Raw genomic sequence first — 16631 nt, 5'->3', positions numbered from 1 at the left:
TCCCACATGGACTTACAAACGTAAAAGGCGCATTGTTTGTCGTCTGGTGCTTTAGGAGACTATTATATAAATCACACATAAATCAGCTGAATTAGATAATCAACCGCCCGCAGAAACATTAATTAAATGATATAAGTAATTATTAAGAATACACTTACTAATGGCGTGATAAAATTGGGAACAACGTTGATTTCATATTTCCCAAGTGGACATAATCCTTTTTTTGCTTCAAAAACACTAATTCATAAATATACACACATGCCATTATTATTTGCATATATTTGGCTCAAATCATACAATAACAAATGACATTATTGAAGGTTGTAAATTTACTCAGTTATCATCCTTAAACAATTGTCAGAGGGTTTGCCTTCGTGAGAGTCAATCCAGTACACTGTTTTTGTTTCCACTTGGATTGCTAGTAGCACCCAATGCTTCCTATTCAATTTGGGACATTGAACTGTTAGTTCATTTACACGCATTTAAGCATGTTAATAATAAATTTATAGAACCGTGATTCATTACAATAATCACGTACTATACATACATATTCTCATTGAGTGGGCAAGCCATAGTTTTTTGGACGACATCAACCGACGAGCGATACTATTGATTTGTTCTTCATATGAAATTTTGTGCACAAAGAACGCCTTAGGACTCAAGAATCTGTAGGCGTGAATTGGGAACTTCCACTCAGCGATCTGATTATTCAGGTACCTATTACGACACATGGAACAAAAAATGTTATTGTAATGGATAATTTAAACAAACATCATTATTCGTAAATGAAAATGACTAAATAATTTTATTAATAAAATTTACTTCATCCAAATCAAAATGTGAACAGCATCTAAATTGTCAAGGTCGACAAATTCCATCAGTTGCTTCGGGTTCGGTACGGCTATATCAGTTGCGCCCATAATTTCCTCTTCAATGTTAATCATGACTACATCCTCTCTAAGTGACTTGTTTACAGCCAGGTTGTGCAAAACCATCGGGAAGCAGTTTTCATTTTTTTTCTTATATTCACACGATTCATAATAGGAATCATAAGCAGGCTTGACTGCAACAACTTCCGTTGACGTAGTAGTAATTGCTTTAGCTGCTGCGATGGCTTTGCATAACTTCTGCAAATGTAAAGATTAAAGTACTTACGATGTGTTAATATTCGTACCCTAATATATTTAAAGAACAAATAATAATTAACGTATGCGTATAGGTACCTCGGGGATGACAACATTGATGAGCTTGTTAGGCCATTGCAAATAAGAGCTCAGGGCTTCTTTCAAATAAGTGATCTCCTCATTAGGAAATGGTACTTTTACTTCCCCATACTCGTCTTTATATAATTGGGACACTTCTACTTTCCTGCAATTGTGACGAAGGGGTATACCATGAACCTTATCTTGTTGAAACCGGTCGTAAGCGAAAACGTATCCCCTGGCAACAACAACTTTATGTTTCCCCTGTAAATAGAACAGACGACAAGCCACCTTGTAATCGCCCTTCACGACAGCTTTATTCAATTAGTACACATACATTCACTACTTTTAATAAATTTCATAAATAAAAAACGTTTACTGAGATGAATAATTATAAACTAGCAGCTATTACCTTTTTTGGTGTAGAGAAGAACGTCTGATCATCAACTACCTTAATCTCATCCTGTGTCACGGCCTTCCTGGCTTCCTCTTCCTCTTCAACTGCCCGATATCGATCCTCGGCTCCCACCTCAGTCTCCTTTGCCATTTCCTTCTCCCTTGTCATGTCCTCCTCGGCTTCCTTCTGTACATTAACACTTATCCATATAACACGTACTGATTTTCCAAATCATACAACACATTATATATATAAGACATAAATATTATTGCCTCTTTTTCCTCCTCTTCCTCCTCCTCCTCCTCGTCCTCTACTTCCTTTATGACTTCTTGAACCATATCCAGCTCTTTTTCTGATGGCTTTTGTAATAGTACGGATTTTATAGGCTGGTACTTGACCGAGTATGGCCCACTCGGTCGAGTAGAGTGTGTCGTGTAGCATGTTTGGCTACTGCCCAGGAACACTCGGCCGAGTATGCTGAATACTCGACCGAGTAGAGGGTACTCGGCCGAGTATACTCTATACTCGACCGAGTATCCGGTCTGACGGGTAATATTTTTCGCGGTTGATTTAGGAAGGGATTAGAGTTATTTATAAATGCAAAACAGTTTCCAATTACATTTCATAAAACCTAATCACTCAAACGACGCTCAAATCCTCTCCAAATCTCCCCTTGTGTGTGTGTGTGATCATAACAAGTGCATTCATCCTTTGTTTCATCGTCGGTAAATCCTTATTTCTATGATTCATTGGTTTATATTTAGGGTTTGTCTTTAATTATGAATTTGGGACAATGGGGTTTTGCATATAGTGATTGTTGTTATGTGATTATTGATTAGGCGGAGACTTCGTAGAGGAGCCGTTCTAGATCGATTGCTTGTCTTTCTTGCAGTTGCGAAAAGGTAGGGTTTTCCTTACTCAGTTACTGTTGATTGATTAAGACTGTGTTTGTTTTGTAATTGTTCTTATCTGCTGATCATCGGAGTATGGGTGTTGTGGTGACGGTGTTGATGTGGTTGTGTTGTGATGGTTGTGGTGTTGTGATAGTTGTGATGCTGTGGTGTGTGTGATTGTGGTGGAGTCACTTGCGGGAGTAGCTTCACACCCTAGTTCGCCCTCCGTAGAACCGTCATGGGAGGGGATGTGCACATTAAGGGACATGGATTGTTAGTCGCTCGTTGATGAGCTGGACTAGGTGGGGATGGGCTGCGGTCACCCAAAGGCAGAGTGGATTACCTGTTGCGATGGGTAATCTGGTAGGGCTACACACTTCGGTGTGTAGTCGGTTACTACGGAGGATGATCAGCCGGTTACATTGTTTTTTTGTCTTGTATTGATTGAATGGTACTGACCCCGTTGTTGTTGTTTGTGGTGTCTGCTGTGATCCATTCGGGGATGGTGAGCAGGTTTGGCAGGTATTGCTTTTGGTGAGCTTGGGCGGTCATGGGGGAGTCGTCTTCACCAGTTCTAGCATCACAGTCTTGAGTCTTAGTTATGATTTTGTAGTTGTCAGACTTTGGATTTACTTTATTGGTTTGATTTTGGATTTGGTTTGATGTCAACATTTATACTTTATGGTACTTTTAATAAATGTGCTCAGTTCAGACGCTTTTGATATATACTAACCTCGGGCAACCGAGATGGTAACACACTTTCATGGTAGGGTGGTCCTGGTAAGGCACCTTGGTATGAGGGGGTGTTACAAAGTGGTATCAGAGCCGAAGATTCTGGCACCTAAAACTAATGAACCCAATGAACTTAGGGAGTCTAAATAAAATGAACCCGGAGAGAGTTGTTTGGAGCTACCGCAAAGACTTGGGAGACGTCCCGGAGTCTCACTAAGGCCCTTACGATCTCTAGCCGGTCACATGGGGGGGAAACTGTTGTATGTTTGAGTCATGTGTGTTTGATACCTATAGTTTGAATCTTGTGCATGGTTGGATGAAATGATGAAAGAAGTGGAATGTGATAGTTGTTGAAAGATGTATCGAGGAGTTGTTGATGTTAAACTTTGAGCATGGAATATGTTGGCATGTTAAGTGCTGAAACATGGTAAAATATGAAGGGTGAATTGTAAATTCGTATCTGATTGATATTGAGCATGAAGATTGTGATCATGGTACCTGTTTAATACAATGTTGAGCATGAAGTATGGTAGTGGTACATGTGCATATGAACATGATGATTTTAGTGCTTGATTGTTGGTAGAAGCATGTGATTAAGGTCTTGCGTCTATATATGTGAATGTCATGTTTAATTTTAATGTGAGTATGATAAATGTTCAACTATGTACTGGTTTTTAGAGGTATTGAATTGTTATTGTTGCCTTATGTATGTTCAAGTTGTTTTGGCTTAGGAAACTTGATTTGTATAAAGAACGATTACGGAAGGGTTGTCTTAAAACTGTCATAAGTTGAGTTATAAATCGATATTTCTGTAATTCTAAGTTTAGGTTATATCTTGTCTTTTTACGATTCTAACGATAGGTCACACGCCCAAAATGACCAAGTAATGAGTGAGATATGACTGTTTTACGAAAATTGGACGGTGCTGAGAACGGTGTCGATACTCGACCGAGTAGTCCCTACTCGGCCGAGTATCTTTCATACTCGACCGAGTATTCCATATTCGGCCGAGTAATCTCTCTGTGATAATCCTGTTTAGCTTATGGAGTCGTGAACTCGACCGACTAGTCTCATACTCGACCGAGTACTCTGTACTCGGCCTAGTATGCCACGTACTCGACTGAGTACCTCGGTGGGTGGCCATTTTGAGTCAGTGGCTATGTTTTTACCTTAATTTTGAGTCAGTGGCTATGCTCTTACCTTCAGTTTGAGTCGGTGGTTATGTTCTTATATTTTTTTTTATTCGTAGGGTATGTACACATATGTTTTGAGTCTTAACGCATTCTTTTATATATGTGACGGTCTTGATACGTAAGTTACCGGATGTTATGACAAGGAGCATTCCGGCTTGTGAAGGACATGTGTTGGGTAAGGAATACATGTGTTAATATGGTTCTGAGGGATAGTGGAAAAAGGAAACGGAGGAATGATGAGCTAATCAAGGTAAGGAACATGTTGGTGAGATATGGTGAGTGATATAGTCGTGTGTTGAGTAATATAAAAGTCAGTGTTTATGGGCAAGAGTGATATAAGTGTAAAGAAATGTGAGGATGAAAGATCGAGATGAAGGATGCGAATAGTGGCAACTTGGGATGTGTAAGGATTTATGAAGGGAGACGGTTAGGATTGTGTTGCTTAAGGATATATGTAATAAAAGGTTGCTTTAGAGGGATGAAGTAGAGGGGTATATAGTGAACGTAGATGGAGTTATGTCGCGACATGGATTTGTAGATAGTGACTGAGTTTGGGAATTTGGAATATCAAGGGGTGAGCCTAGTGTGTAATTCTTTGGGAAATTAACGGTATAAGGTAAAGTTTTGGTTTTTTTTAGAGATACGAAAGGGAGATACGACTAATTGAAGAGTAACTGTTAGTGCGTGGACTTGATGGTGACAAGGGTGAGTGAGAAGCAAGATGAGAGATGATAAATGATAAGAAGAATGATAAGATATTGATATGAATTAATGGAATTAGAGTTGTGGAGCTATGGGAAAATAAACAAATTACTAAAGAGATAGTAGAAAGAGAAAGGAGATGATTTATTAACTGGTATTATTGAGTAAAAAGGGGGAAAGAGGGATGGAAGTAAGTTGAAAGAACGTTGACCGAAGCTAATGAGCATGGAGGTAGGAACTTATGGAAATGTACGACATCTTCACTAGAGGGTATGAGTTAATGGTTATATAGGAGAGCAGGTCGACATGTTAGCCGTGAGTTTCGAGGTATTAAGGGAATAAGAAGCTTGTAGAGGGTTTGCACGATTTGAGATTCTGGTGGAGAGTTATGTAACGATATGATAAAGGATAGAATTGGGAATGATGTTGAGGTATGTTTTGTTGACGGATTGGATGTTCGTTATTTGGGATTATAACCAAAGAGAGGAAACGGATTGTTATATAAAGAAGTGATAGTAAGAGAGTAGTTGCATGGGAGATGGTGGTGTCATAATATTGTCTAGTGGTTAAGGATGAGGTTAAATAGGAAAGTTAGTCGTTCTAAAAAGGTTGTTTTTGAGGAAACCTGATTAGTATGTATAGGTGTGACAGAGTATAAGACGTGGATATATGAGGTGTTTGCTCATAGTTGGGTATTGATGACATGTTACGTTCGCCAGGTGGTGATAATTGTGTGTATAAGAGGATATGTTATGAAGGGCACCTGAGTTAAGTCTGGATGAGAGGTATTCATTGTCAAGTGGTAACTTACGTGATCAGGATTGGTTACTTAAATTCGATTATGGGTCCATGAGGTGTGTAAAACTTTGTGTGAGGTGCTGGCCTCACGAGTAATGGTGTGGCGTGATAGTTACGAGTCGTTATATGTGTGTTCTGCGTCATATGTTATACTTATATGTGTATGTATGATGTCTGTAAGTAATGGTGTGAGGTTCCAGCCACAAGAATCATGGTATGGATAATATTCATAAGGTTTCTATTTATGATCCCGTCTAATATGCTGCGTCGTGATCTGGTAGAGCAGTTTTATGAAAGTCTTGTGGTCATGGAAGTTGTACTGAGTTAGTGTTATGAAATTGTAAAAGTTGTGATGGCTATCGATGTGGTTTTGTGCACTATGCACGATAATTCGTGTGGTGATACGAGTATGTTCATGTTGTCATAGATCGTTGTTTGTTTACTGCTATTTCTTATCTGTGTCGGTCGGGGTATATAGGCCGTTGTGTTGGTTCCCGATATTTCTTTCCAGTGTTGGTATGGGTATGTTCCTATTGGTTTGTATAGAGGATGATATGAAAGAGAGTTGGGTATGGTTTTGTTGTTGTCATGGTAAAGTAATATTCTGTTAATGAGACACAGTTGTGAGAGGTGGTTGGAGTACTTTTGATCTTGTTTTAGATGAGGCATTGGTGGATATAGTTGTGGCAAGAGAATTGTGGAACATGTGTGGTATGATCTGGAAACTACAAGTGGTTTCACACCTTTTCTTAGGACAGTGAGTACGGAGTTTTGGGACTTTGTATCATGTTAAGTTAAGAGTGAGTTTAGTGATAATAAAAGAGATTAACTTGAGAAGCTTAAGTGGGTATGTGTAACAATTGTGGATTATGAGCTAAGATCGTGGAGATGAGTGTATAAGTATATAGAAGTATGTCTTGTGGTGGTAATGAAGAAGAGATGGAGTAGTGGTTATACTGAGGATTTTATGATATATATTATGAGAGTACAGAATAATTGGAGACATGAGAACTATTAAAGAAAGAGTCCTGGTTATAGGAATGGTTGTAGGTGTTGAGGTTATAGTGGGTTATCGTTGTCATGCGGTAGTAATGAGGATTATGGGAGGTATAGCAAATGACCTAGTATTAGTGAGTTACGAGGACGTAACATTTATCTTAAGAGTGGTAGGATGCGACTAGAGAGTTTGATGGTCATACAGGTTGCAATTGAAAGTTTGAGTGTTGGTATAGAATAAGGATGGGTTTGGGTGATGGTCGATTTTGTTATAGGTAATGGCAGTGCTCGTAGTAGTATGTTGTTTGAGTGTGAGTAACGGATTGTGTGAGGATGTTTATGTGTCTGAGTAAACTTCGAGCACGAAGTTCGTTTTAAGGATGATAGAATGTAACATTCTGTTTTGATGGTTGATCTTATTTTGTGGATTGTCTTGGTATTGAGTTGCTAGTGAGTGTTATGGAAGTGAGACAAGGTTGGCGACATTATATTGTGGTTATTCGATAATACTATGGAGTCAACATCGAGAGGATATGTTATCTAGTAAGCGTGGTTGGTGGAGTTAGTGTTAGGTGTCCAGGTTTTATAGGCAGGTTGGATTGGAACTTCGGGGACGAAGTTCATTTTAAGGGCGGAAGACTGTAATACTACGGATTTTATAGGCTGGTACTCGACCGAGTATGGCCCACTCGGTCGAGTAGAGTAAGTCGTGTAGCCTATTTGGCTACTGCCCAGGAACACTCAACCGAGTATGCTGAATACTCGACCGAGTAGAGGGTACTCGGCCGAGTATACTCTATACTCGACCGAGTATCCGGTCTGACGGGTAATATTTTCCGCGGTTGATTTAGAAAGGATTAGAGTTATTTATAAACGCAAAACAGTTTCCAACTACATTTCATAAAACCTAATCGCTCAAATCCTCTCCAAATCTCCCTTTGTGTGTGTGTGTGATCATAACAAGTGCATTCATCCTTTGTTTCATCGTCGGTAAGTCCTTATTTCTATGATTCATTGGTTTATATTTAGGGTTTGTCTTTAATTATGAATTTGGGATAATGGGGTTTTGCATATAGTGATTGTTGTTATGTGATTATTGATTAGGCGGAGACTTCGTAGAGGAGCCGTTCTAAATCGATTGCTTGTCTTTCTTGCAGTTGCAAAAAGGTAGGGTTTTCCTTACTCAGTTACTATTGATTGATTAAGACTGTGTTTGTTTTGTAATTGTTGTTATCTGCTGATCATCGGAGTATGGGTGTTGTGGTGATGGTGGTGATGTGGTTGTGTTGTGACGGTTGTGGTGTTGTGATAGTTGTGATGCTGTGGTGTGTGTGATTGTGGTGGAGTCACTTGCGGGAGTGGCTTCACACCCTAGTTCACCGTCCGTGGAACCCGTCACGGGAGGGGATGTGCACATTAAGAGACAGGGATTGTTAGTCGCTCGTTGATGAGCTGGACTAGGTGGGGATGGGCTGCGGTCACCCACTGGCGGAGTGGATTACCTGTTGAGATGGGTAATCTGGCAGGGCTACACACTTCGGTGTGTAGTCGGTTACTACGGAGGATGATCATCCGGTTACATTGTTTTTTTGTCTTGTATTGATTGAATGGTACTGACCCCGTTGTTGTTGTTTGTGGTATCTGTTGTGATCCATTCGGGGATGGTGAGCAGGTTTGACAGGTATTGCTTTTGGTGAGCTTGGGAGGTCATGGGGGAGTCGTCTTCACCAGTTCTAGCATCACAGTCTTGAGTCTTAGTTATGATTTTGTAGTTGTCAGACTTTGGATTTGCTTCATTGGTTTGGTTTTGAATTTGGTTTGATGTAAACATTTATACTTTATGGTACTTTTAATAAATGTGCTCAGTTCAGACGCTTTTGATATATACTAACCTCGGGCAACCGAGATGGTAACACACTTTTATGGTAGGGTGGTCCTGGTAAGGCACCTTGGTATGAGGGGGTGTTACAGCTTTTCCCCAGTTTCCAACATTTTCACCATCAACCTGGCTATTTTCTGTAGTTGTGTAGTAGAAATTAATGTCAGCATATATAGTTATAAATTACGTTGGTTAAATGCAGTATTTATAGATTACCTTCTTGGAATCATCACCACTTCGAGTAATTTTCCCAAAATACTTAGTGATACCAACATTCGTCGATACCCCTCTCACACGACCTGGATGCTCTGCTTTGCCGATTGCCCTAGCAAGAATGTCATCACGTCCATCAGGCTTCCATTTTCCTTCCTGTATCTCCTTCTCACAGATCCTCTACATACACATAAAACCATTAAGCAACTCACAATTATATAACTCCGACCACCCGCGGTAGGGGTGACATATTTATTCAAACTTACAATTTTCTCTTTGATGTCCTTATCATATTCAGTTTCCGTCTTTCCATTATTAGGAGTGTGACCTTCTACCCAAGCGTCGTGACGACTGAATTTTCCAAGCTTTGCCTACAATTGATTCATCACATTGATATCCTCTCAAAATATGTATGATTATTATGAACATATATAACATCCGACTAAAACACCTAATAGTCTAATACTATAAGAATTATGTGCTTACAAGTTTTTCTTAATCAATCTATAACCACCTTGGGAGCCGTAAAAAACGGTCTTTTTCTTTGAAATATTCGCCTTGTTCCTCTCACTCATAGCCTTCATCAAATAAATGTATCAAGAAACGTAAGCATGACCAAACACTCAACTAAGTATACTTCTTTACTTATTATTATTAAGTTACCTTAAACTTGTCAGACTGCCTATAAGAAATATAGCTATCCCAATGGTCCTTGTTGAACAAGTGCTTCTCGGCAATCTTTAACTTCCAAGAAATGAGGGCTTCCCCAGTCTTTTTTTTAGGTACTTATCATACTTTTCGGGGACTGTGGACAATGGGCCCACGGGGGCGCTTAGGGGAGAACAAGCGTTTACATTTGTGGAGTCGCCACCAATTTATTGTGGAAAATTGGAAACCGTTCGAATACCTCGTGTCATGTCAAGACACAAAGTAGTGACATGAACACTAAGAACTCATTATCCTTAGCATTCTATGTCTAGAATGACTCTCGTGGATGCCAATGAATACGGATGTTCACAGAGATCTGGAGTAAGGGGTGAGGGTACGTATTAGGAAGCTCTTTTGATCGAACACCTAATCCCGCCCGCCTCGATAGCGGCCTCTACTAATGATTAGGGAAGTTATCTATACTCGATATATTGACGATTATATGCTTGCAATGCAACATCCAACGTTTTAATCATAGCATGTGAAGAATTAGACTAAGTCGGTTAACACATAATTTAATATACAATTGGGTCAAAGTTGAGATTTAGGATCGATTACATGTGAAAACATACAATACAAGACAAGACAATAAAAATAAATACAACAATAGAAAATTACAATAATTACATTGGATTAAATGATTTACGTCGAAAATACTTCTAAAACGGATAATTTGAAAACGAAATAAATAAACAAATTAACGAACAGGAATTAAGGGTGATAATAGGAATAGTAGTTAATTAATACGTAAGCTAAAACTAGGTCAGAGCAAGACGGGAGTTCGTAGACAAATCAACCAGAACAAAGGCAAAGCAGCAGTAACTGCGCCTCTGGAAGAGGCGCAGGCGATTCTTTCGCGTCATTCCTTTTCGGTTCGGCCGTGAGTTTTAATTGCAAATCGTTAATGTTAATTGGCGATTTTAAGGCATGATTATGCTATTTGACTCGGGTGAAAGTGATTAGCAGGTTATTTACATGTGATTAATGGTCGTGAAAGCAATAAACATGGATGAAAACTGATTAGAACGAATTAATTACATGATTAAAAAGGGTTAATTAATGATATGAACAAACTAATTAATTAGGTTATTAATGATGGAATAATGATGGACGTGATGATAAACAGGTAAGAATATATCAAAGGTCGAATTCCAGAAACTCAATATGAATGAATCGAATTTCTATAACCCGGTTTGACTTTAATGATGAAAACCCGCAAATATTGGTTATTTGGGATTTGAGTGGGGATCTAATTATAAATTATATGTTAATGATGATGAACAATATGTTATATTATCATGTGAATGAAACAAGAACAAACAAAGACGAAAGAAAACAAAAGGACGAAACCAAAAGAAGACGAAGGAAGAAGAAGAGAAGCAAAAACGGCGGCAACCTCAGGAAGAGGCGCAGCAAGTGCTGCGTCCCTTCCAAGAGGCGCAGCAGTTGCTGCGTCCCTTCTCGACATCTGTCTCCTGTTAATCCGTAAAAAGGGTTTTAGAAATCGGTTTTAATTGTATTCTCGACATAAATCTTACAATATGATTACAACAATAAAGAACAATAAATAAAAGAGAGATTTACACCCTCAGACTTACATGTTTGACGAAACGAGATGAACTAAGTTTACGATTAGTGATGCTCGACTCCAATGTAGACGAAAGTGCCCTCGTAAGAGGAAAAAAAACTAAGATTGATTAAGTTGATTAATGGTGGAGTTGGTCAAATTGGTCGGTCATGCAAAATGAGGCTGATACTCAGAAAGATCCGAGCTTACGTGGTCGAATGTTCAAGCACGTAGACGCCAAAAAGTAAGAACGTGGTCTAGAATGCAAAGGGAGAAGAGAAGGGCGGACACTCGCGAGAGAAATATGTGAGACCAAAGGTCTCTATTTATACTAATCACGTGGAGGAAGTAGGGTTTTCGGAGAAACTTTGGAAGTGAATCTCGAAAAGATACGAAAAATACGCAGAAAGGGACTTAGGAAGAGGCGCAGCAGACACTGCGTCTCTTGGAAGAGGAGCAGCACTTGCTGCGTCCTTTCCCAAGTGGTTTCCCCCTGCGGAAGAAAGATTTCCGTGTTTAGTTTATGGAATAACGGAATAATTTGGTTTTCCTTAATATTTTGTGTGAATATTACGGGAAATTGTTTGTCAAAGATTAAAAGATTTATAAAATATGGAATAGAAATATCCGGATTATTCCAGAACATTCTGACTCGGCATTTTAACGGTTATCATAAAATGAAGACGGTTTTAGGCCCGGACTCCAAATGTACTCTAATTACTGCCAAAACGACCGTATCGGCACGTAGATGACAATTAAGAGGTAGACATAAATGTTTGAGTGATCACTTGACGATAAACTTACGAGCTGTCACAAATCGTTCCGCGTACCAAACATGCGGCCCAATCATCACTGGGTGGTTTGCGGGAGGTGCAGAAATGAGGTATCTACAGAGCCCCCACTTTGACTGAGGCTTGGACAAGGCAAAAGTCAAAGTATAGCCATCAGGTCAATCGAAGATTACAACCTGACGACTATGGCGACGCGAGGCGGCTCAAGGGGTCTGAGCTAAGGACCTGTCGTCGGAAACATTTTTGAGTCTGTCGACTATCGGGTAGGGTTGTTTAAAGTCCATTAGACTACGTGAGAAGGCTCGCGAGTTATAAGAAGAGACCATACCTGAAATTCCTTGAAACTCCAGAGGAAAACAAAATGCGATATTGGGAGAAGACAAAGAAGACACGACCTGAACTGGCTGGAGAAATCACTTGTGTTCGACTTCAAACAAAATTCGGAAGGATTTGGGGTCGATGTTGATCTCCATGTCTCGAGAGAGAATGACTGTCGGTCGTGAACTCTCGCTGGGGGAACATAATCGGGAACTGATCTCCATGTCTCAAGAGGGAATGTCTATCCGTGTACTCTCGCTGGGGGAACATAATCGGGAACTGATCTCCATGTCTCGAGAGGGAATGTCTATCCGTGTACTCTCGCTGGGGGAACAGAATAAAGGCGTGTCGAGACACCTGTCAAAGAAGGAATGCTCATTGTGACAAGCTAGGTCTTGGATAAAAATAAAGCGATAATTTGGTGTTGGCTTGGAAGAGGTGGATCCGGGCGAAGAATATACGTCAAACGGACCAAATATGCGATGTAGCATCAAGGAAGAGGCGCACCAAAGATGGGCCCACAAAATAACGAACTCATAACGAATTTTGAAAATTCGTATGAGGGGAAGCTGAGGAAGAGGTACAGCAAGAGCTGCGTCCCCTGGAAGAGGCGCGGCACCTGCTGCGTCTATTCCTGGATGTGGCAATTCTGCGTAAAACCCGATGAAACAGAGGGTTCATCTCATTTATTCGAAACATAATTCCTCAATTTCTCTCTCAAATTCCAACCATTTCCATCGAAATTTAATCCAAAAGCTCGCATTTGCCAAGACTAATCGAGGTATGTGTATCAATCTTGCATTTATCTTCTGTATTTGATCAAATGGGATTGACAAAATTAGGGTTTTCGACCCTAATTAGTCGAAAATTTGGGGCTTTTCCCCCAAACGACTTTGCCTTGAGAAATTGACTTTGTAAATGGCCAATTGGTAGTGTAAGGATCATAACCATGTATTTGTTTCGAATTTTCGTTAAGTTATGAGCATTTGAGTGAAATTGAGATGGTTTCACAGCTAAACTGTAAATTGCTTCGAAAATAGCCTTAGGATTGCCCATTTGCGACGAAACTCGACATTTGGAATCCTTGTGTGATGGGTAAAATTCCTACCATCTCGGAATTTTGGTTTGTGACGGCTTTTTCAGGACACTTTCTAGGGCATAATCGTCGTTATAACGAAATGCTGCCGAAATTCCGACTCGAACCCATGACTAGGCTTCAACTTAGGCTTGGCTTGACCCAAATTACCACAGGAGCGGATGGGTTTGTGGGAAAATTGCCAAAGATGGCAAGAAAAGAGCGATTTCAGGGCTCCGAAAACTCGAAAATCCCCTAATCAAGGCTTGTCGTCACTTGATGCAGCCTAAATTCACTTTAATTTTGCAGGTGATGAGGCTTCTACATCTGGGAGAGCTCCCATGGACGTGGACACTGCTGTCGACCCTTCTCAGGTGCTTGAGGAGGCATTGGAGGAGGCTTTCACCACTGCGGTGATGGCTGCTGAGGACGAGGTCCGGGAGGAGGAGGCTGCTGAGGAGGAGGAGGTCCCGAGATGGGCCAACGTTGGACGGGGCGGCCGCCATCTGAGGGGAGTACCTGGGTGGGCTGAGACCTGGGACAATAGGCACCTGCTTTGGGCTGCGGAGGGTCACCTGTCCTACAGGACGGTGAAGAGCTTGGTAAATAGGATTCATAACTCTTCATTCATCTTCTTTCATTTCTGTTTGTCATTCCTTTTCTTCTTCAATTGAGCTAAAGATAGCTTTTGTTTCAAATCAACATAGGAGGTCGGGAACATCAAGTCGTTCTCGGGCTACACGACGGCGATGGGGTGCTATGAGAGGCTGTCGGCTGAGGAGCGAGCCATGATCGAGCGGAGAGCATTCGACACCTTGGTGCAGGCTTGGAGGGATGTTGCGAGGAGGAAGCTTCGGGCTAACCTCAGTCTCGTCCGAGCTTTCTTGGACCGGTTTTGGGACACGACCTCCACGTTTCACATACCTTTTGGTAAGGTGGGGGTCACGTTGGAGGACTACGGCATGATTTCTGGTCTGCCGTGTGGGACTGAGATGGTGGAGTGGCCAGAGACAACCATGAGGGTTGACTCGACGGAGGCTATGAGGCTGATCGGCTGGAACTTGGCGCCGAAGGCGGCTGCGGTACCAGGCTTGGTGCCTAGTTATTACGTGCGGGACTACATCGCGGGGAAGACCCCGGCGTCGGTGGTGATCGAGGGGAGGGAGACGACTCCTCCTCCCTGCACTGCGGAGCAGAGAGTCCACTTGTGGCTCTGGTGGTTCTTGTCTTCGATTTACCTCGAAGACAAGGAGGAGAGGCTTTCGACGAAGCTTCTTCCCTTTCTTTCTGACTTGAGCGACCTAGGCCATTGGGACTGGGTCACTACTGGTTTTGCGGTCCTCATCCGCTTCATGAGGGCCATGGTTCGTCCGGAGTTGAAGGAGAAGGGGACTTCTCTTGCTGCTGTTGGCCCTGGACTGCTGTTGGAGGTATGAACCTTCATTTCTTCTCATGAAAGATCATTTCCTTTTCTTATCGAATCACGAAAGATCGTTATTGACTATCTTGTTTACAGGCGTTGGTGTACTCCTACTTTTCGGGCCTCGCGCCCAAGAGGACGGAGCCGGTGGAGAAGGCCTATCCCGTTGTGAGGGATTGGGTGATGTGCCGCACGAGGAGTCGGCGTTCCTTTCACGACGTTTGTCGACGGGAGGTGAACGCTCTTCAGCTGGACGGCGTGAGTATTTCACCTTGCATTCATCTGTTTCCCTTTCTTTACTTTTAGAACTGATCATAAGAATGACCCTTCGTTTGCTTTTTCTAGTGGGTGCCCAGGCCTTGGGACGAGTACGCTGGCGCTCCTCCTTTCGTGGCTGAGGTCCTTCGGCCTAGGAGCTCGAGCCGGCTGCTGCTGAGGACGTCGATGGGTCATGTGTGGTACTTGGGTGAGCGCTTGGCTCGTCAGTGCTCTCGGGACGTCTTGACGGTTCCCATCGATCCTCCTTGGACGATGTTTAGGGAGCCTTCTGAGGCTGAGAGGGAGGCTGACTTGGCTGGCGTCGGTGGCGACGCCCTCCTTCTTCCTGGTGAGGACTATTCGGCGTTCCTCTACGGGAGGTTGGCGTACTGGCCGGTTGTGGTAAGTGCCTTATCCTCTTTCATTTTTTGATTGTTTGAGCATGTGATGAAAGATCATCGGTTAACGGAAGTCATTTGACCTTGCAAGAGGTCGAGGCGGCGGGCATCGAGCCCCCAGAGTACCCCGAGACCCTTGAGTACACCGACACAACGGGGATGACGACGATCTCCGAGCTACGTGACTTTGACGTGGCGGTGAGAGATGCTGGCCTGGACGAGTGGCAGCATCTTATTCGGAGGGTGAGTCTTCTAACTCGTGTAATTTTTGCGTAAGAACGCATTTGCTCAAGTTTCTCCAATCGCTAAGAATCTTTCTTTTGAAATGTAGGTTGCGTCATCCCGGTTCGTGGCTTTGTGGAGGGTAGCCAACCGGCTACGGGCTACTGCCATCGAGGCACTTGCTGGTGGTCGAGGACGTCAGGTATGAACCTTCCGTTTACTTTATTTTTGAATTTTCTAACCTTCCTTATGTTTGGAGTGATGAGCCAGTTTTGTTGTTTGCAGAGGGAGCGTGAGCTAGAGCGAGAGCTTGCCCAGTCTCGGGAGGAGACGGCTCGCCTGCTGAGGGAGCTCGAGGTCCGCGACGCTGTGGTTGCTGCTCTCGAGGCGAGAGTTGTTGAGCTAGACGGCGACCATCAGTAGCTTTTCGTGTTGCTTCTTGTTTTTTTGATTGTATTTCTGTACATTTATACATTTTAGGACCCACTTTTTGACATTTGGATCTTGTTTTGGGGCTCGAGCCCCCAGTTAAGTGTACATATCCCTTTTTGATCGTATATATGATGGCCTGAGTGTCTTTGCTGCTGGGTTGCTTTGTTTGTACCTGCAGGTTAGCTTTGGACAGGTTTGGTAGATGGCGGTTTACGCCGTCATGCTGCCGAAATTTACACAGAAATCACATAGAACATACATTTGTACATATGGCCTAAATTAGCGCCAAACAATGACTCGAAAAGGCAAAAAAAAATGACCAGAAATGAAAATGCAAAAGTTTGGTCCGGAATTGTAAAAATTTGGTCGGAAATGACCGGACGGTAGGGAGGGTTACCCCCTAAAAAAGAAAAAAAGAAAAACATGTAAGTTTGAAG

The sequence above is a fragment of the Silene latifolia genome, chromosome X (genome assembly GCF_048544455.1).
Source record: "Silene latifolia isolate original U9 population chromosome X, ASM4854445v1, whole genome shotgun sequence".
In the NCBI taxonomy this organism is placed as follows: Eukaryota; Viridiplantae; Streptophyta; class Magnoliopsida; order Caryophyllales; family Caryophyllaceae; genus Silene; species Silene latifolia.
Note: the sequence above shows the minus strand (reverse complement) of the source record.